This window comes from Macaca nemestrina, chromosome 15, assembly GCF_043159975.1.
Source record: "Macaca nemestrina isolate mMacNem1 chromosome 15, mMacNem.hap1, whole genome shotgun sequence".
Classification (NCBI taxonomy): domain Eukaryota; kingdom Metazoa; phylum Chordata; class Mammalia; order Primates; family Cercopithecidae; genus Macaca; species Macaca nemestrina.
Genome location: NC_092139.1, coordinates 61,028,082 through 61,033,180, shown reverse-complemented (window position 1 = coordinate 61,033,180; position 5,099 = coordinate 61,028,082). Strand labels below are relative to the sequence as shown.

At 46.2% G+C, this 5,099-nt stretch overlaps 1 long non-coding RNA gene across 1 annotated transcript; it reads right to left on the bottom strand.

Moving 5' to 3' along the window:
* Window positions 1-318: 318 nt before the first annotated feature.
* Window positions 319-3,890, bottom strand: LOC139358858 (uncharacterized). The gene is made up of 3 exons (XR_011614376.1): window positions 3,796-3,890; window positions 2,746-2,899; window positions 319-437 (listed from the first exon to the last, which is right to left on the bottom strand). It is a non-coding gene; the product is annotated as an uncharacterized lncRNA (long non-coding RNA).
* Window positions 3,891-5,099: the final 1,209 nt, after the last annotated feature.

The window sequence follows — 5,099 nt, the reverse complement described above, 5'->3', positions numbered from 1 at the left end:
AGTAGAAAGGATATCATAAAGATTACAGAAGAAATTTTAAAAACAGAAACAAAAAAAATTCAAAATGAAAAATATACAGTCAATGGAACAAACAGCTGGGGGTTTTGAAAAAAAATCAAAATTGACAAGTTTTAACTAGACTAAGGAAAAGAGAAAGAAAGCTGAAATAAAATCATAGATGAGGCTAGGCATAGTGGCTCTCACTGGGATCCTAGCACTTTGGGAGGCCGAAGCTGTTTGGATCACTTGAAGTCAAGAGTTCGAAATGAACTTGGCCAACACAGTGAAATGCTCTCTACTAAAAATACAAAAAAACTTACCCAGGTGTGTTGGCAGGTGCCTGTAATCCAGCTACTCAGGAGACTGAGGGAGGAGAATGGCTTGAACCTGGGAGGTGGAGGTTGCAGCAAGTCAAGATCATGCCACTGCATTCCAGCCTGGATGACAGAGGGAGACTCTCTATGACATGCTTGAACTTTCTGACTTGTCCTATATTTCCCTATTTCCTAAATAATGAGTCATTCTGCTTTAGGATGACTAATTTACTCTAAGAATTTGCCATACAAGATCCTCTCTCACGTAAAATTTCTTTTTTTATAACATTTCTAACCATAAACACATCTTCATATCCACAATTCTCTTTGTATCTTTCCTCCCTACTAATTTCTTATGCCTACCCAAATCAAAAAAGATCAGGTAATGTAAGGTGAAACAGTAGAGCCTTAGATTTTGAGAGGGACCTGTCTGCTTACAGTTCTTGGGATTCCATGAGGAAAAGAGAAGTTTCTCTTAAAAAGGGGTCTGTGGCACCTTCTGTTTTTCCCGTGGAGTCCCAGGCTGTCAGAAATTATCTCAGGTCCTCTCATGTGGGCACTGAGAGTGGCAACAAGACAAGGAAAATAATTCAGACAACTAAGAAGAAAAAGAAAAACTTAGTACTATCTTCATTGTAAAGGCAGATAAACTGAGGCACCATGCAGTTTAAAATTTTATGTTCACATAGCGTTAGACTCCACAGCTCTCTATTTTAACCATCCTGTAATTCTGCTGACTCTATGTCCAGTCACTGATGCACTTGTATGGTAGCTCGTGGCCCCTTACAGCTTGGAACCTGGGTTTCATTTCCTGCTCTACAGGTGTATAAGTTAACAATTTTTCTCCAGGTTTGTTGGATTCTAATTCTATATATCCCAAATTTTATTAATATTACTGAATATTAAAGGGGGCTGTGATATCCTTAGTCTGTAGAAATATTAAACAACCTACAAACAAAGGACTGTATGAGGTTAAACAGTATAGAAATTTCTATATGCTTTAAAACATCGAGGCAATGTCTTGAGAAACACACCTAAGAAACTGCAACCAATCCACTCTGAACAAAATTTAGACACTATTCTTCAATATAAGCTATCTAGTGGCATTTTTACATATCCTTATGCATATCAGAGTAGTTTACATGCTCATAACCTTAAAAATAAAAAGTGTCAAAGTTATAGACCCTATGCATTTCTGTGGGCTTGAAAAATGATACAATATAGATTGTTTCTTTAAAGTAGCCGATAAAATGCATACACTTCTAGAGTAATCACTAAAACAAAGATTTCATACCAAAGGTAGTAATACCATAAATAAAACAGGGTTCAACACTGCAGTTTCTTAAAGGCAAAAGTTAATACTTTGTTTTGGTTGTGAATCTTGGCTTTAAAACATTGTACACATGATTCTCCCCGTCCTTTTCCTTTGCAAAGATGCGATGAACCAGATTTGCTCATGCAGATGACAATACTCTCGAAAATGGTGGCAGATAAATAAAATGAAGGGAATATAGTTCACTTAATAACCTCATAAATTGGAACTAATTACCCCCGTGGCTCTTGCATAGCTCCAGACTAAGTGAGAGAGATGGAATGGCTGTTTGCTAGCAATATTTTATTTGATGCTTCATTTTTGATTCCTTGAATAACTACTTACATCACATTAACAGGATCATGAAAGTATAGCTATTCAAGTAACCATAATTAGGCAATCAATGTTTTTCCTCATCTCTAAAGCATAGTAATGGACCGATTATTTTATGAATACAACTCACTGACAAGTAGTTTATTTTTAACTCAGTTTTGGTTTGTTGTTTGTTAAGGCCATTGCTTAGGATAATGAAAACAAGAGGAGGAGAAACAAGAATAGAAACAAGAAACTGAAGCAGCAGCACAAGAAAATGAAGACGAACAAGATGATGATTAGATGAAAAAAAAAACCAGATTGAAAGAAAGGAAGACGAACAAGTGCGGGAATTAGAAAGCCCTTTATGATACTTTATTTCCCCTCCTGATTTATGAAATTTGAAAAAAATCCAAGACTTTTCACAACAAAACCAAGCTAAAAGATACACCAATAAGTCACCCCCTAAATTCTGTTAAGAATAAGACAATGTTGTCACTCACACCTGGGCCAGGCACCAGCAGGAGGAGGGCACCTCCAGACACTGCAGGAGAAGGAGGAGGACTCCTCCTTGCGCAGGCTGTGCCTCCCCTGCTGCCAGCACCTGCAGTACAGCACCTGCAGCTTCCTCCCCACCTCAGGCCGGGCTGGGCCTGGTGGGCTCCACAGCATTCCCACTCCAACTTCTCGGATCCCAGACTTGCTGCTGCTGCCACCACTAACGCCAACACGATCACCGCTGCTGTTCCCCTCAATGCACCACCCTACAAGCCTCCTACCACCTGGCCCCCGTCGATAATCTCCTACCATTGCAGTCGAGCTGCAGTCTCTGTCTCCGCCACCAATTGCAGCGAGGCAAGCCACAGAACCACACCGTCTGCAAGCTCCTGCCTCCAGCACGCAACAGGTGACTCCTCCATCTTCTGACTGGAAGCATCTGGGTGGTCAAAGCCAGACATGCCTAGAACAGGACGCAGGGAGTGGGAGTGTTAGAGGCTCACCTTGTCATGCTGGCCACTGGGTGGCAGGGGCTGGTTTCAGCGAAGGCACAACTGGGGTGGGTGTTACTGCCTTTGCTGAAACCGGCCCCTGGTTAGGTACAGCTGGCCAGGAACTGCTGGTCTTACCCTGGCTGCACTCCTTGTTGTACAGGAGAAGCAAAAACTCAGACCCAGCCAGCCCTCTCCAACCAAGTGCTAGTTCCTGTTTCTGATGCCTCCACCCACAGGGCCCTGTTTTCCCGTGGTGCCCACTACTCCCGGGTAGGGAGACCCAGGTTGTCTCTGCAACACAGTGAGAGGCTGCAGACCTGGGAATCATGGCGGGTGTTGGGGCCTTACCGTGCTCAGGATTCCCTGGGAAACACTGCGTGCCTGCCATGCTCCAATATGAGCAGAAAGAGGTTGCCCTCTAGAATCTAGAGTCTGGGAAGAGGAAGACGGCCCCTTTCTCGGAGGCCACAGCTATGGCTGCCACCTCTGTAGACCGCTGCTAGCAGCAGCAGTGCAGTGCAACCCCCAATAGAGCTCCCATGCTACAGGGCACGTAAACCTGATAGTGCCCCCAAATCACCTCACTGCCCCCATCTGTGCAGCCAGGGATAGTGCCCCTAACCAGCTGGGGGTAGTGACAGCCCAGATAGCGCCCCCAACCTGCCCCCTGTCATAACAGTGCAGGAGCTGATACCGCCCCTAACCCTCTTCCCAGCTGGTGGTGCGGCCCCAGTAGCACACGCAACCACCCCCACCACCAGGCAGTATAGCCAACCCCGCCGTCCCACGCCCCCAACACCCCACCCGCAACGTGACCTTGATAGGACCCTATCCAGGGTTGTGCATCCCTGGAGAGCTCACCTACCCTGCCACCTTTCTACCATGCTGGCCGAGCTGCAATCTCCGTCACCTCCACAAACCTCAGTGAAGCAAGCCTAGGTGCCACAAGCTCAACCCTCCAGCTTGTGGTATGTGGATCCCACTTCTGGTTCTCTAAGCTGGGCTCCCAGCTTCAATTCTGATTGGATGAGAGCAAGTCTCAGGGCAACCAATCACAGCATGAAAATAAAGTCCAATCAGGATAGGCCTAGAGGTTTTCTCTCATCCAATCAGAATATGTAGTCCAGGAACCTTATTTGCATAACATCAGTATATAAAGCATGCAGCGGGGCCATCCCACCATTTCAGGCTTTTATGTGGCTGTCTGCCCGGCTGCTCCGTGCAAGGCTTAGAGGACCAGGAGAAGGAGTCGTCACTTGCCACGGCTAGAGGCTGGAGCGGCACCACAGCTCGCCTCGCTGTGGTAGGTGCTGATGACAGAGACAGCAGCTCCGCTGGAACGGTGGGAACGGGTAAGTAGTTTTGGGGTAGTTAGAGGGATAAAGAGAGTGGTTAGCGGCAAAGGGAAAAATAGGATGGCGATCAGGAAAAGGCATTGCAAAAAGACGGTGGGGAAAAGATGGTTGGAAAAAAAGTTTTTGGGTAGATATTGGGGGGAAAGAGGGTGGGAAGTGGGAGGAGGAAAGAGAGGGGGGTGGGAAGGAACGGGCAAGTAGGAAGGAGAGAAAGTTTGCAGTTTTTAGGTATATGGAGGGGGAAAAGAGGGTGGCAAGCGGGGGAAGGAAAAAGAGGGTGGCGAGTGGGAGGGAAGCAGGGTTTTACCAAAAGACAGTGGGCGGAAAAGACAGATGGTGGGGAAAGAAAAGACAGAGACGGTGGGTAAAAAGCGGGTAGATGCAGTGGGAAAAGAGGGTGGCAAGTGGGAGGAGAAAAGAGGGTGGTGAGAGGGAGCGGGGAAAGAGGGTTAGGAAAAAGATGATGGGGCAAATAGTTTTGGGGTAGATGGAGGGCAAAAGGAGAATGGTAAGGATTAAGGAAAGAAGAGGGTGAATGGGAAGAGGGGGAAGGATTTGTGAAAGTTTGGGGGTGTAGATGGAGGAAGAAGGAGTGGCGAGCAGGAGTGGGGAGAAGGCTTTGAAAAGACAGTGGGGAGATGTTTTTGCATAGATGGAGAATGTAAAGAGGGTGGCAAGAAGGAGGAGGGGAAAGACGATGGGGAAAACAGTTTTTAGGTAGATGGAGGTTGGAAAATAGAGTGGTGAGCAGCAGGAGTGGGGAGAAGGCTTTGGGAAAAGACGAGGGGAAAGTTTTTGGATAGATGGAGGAACA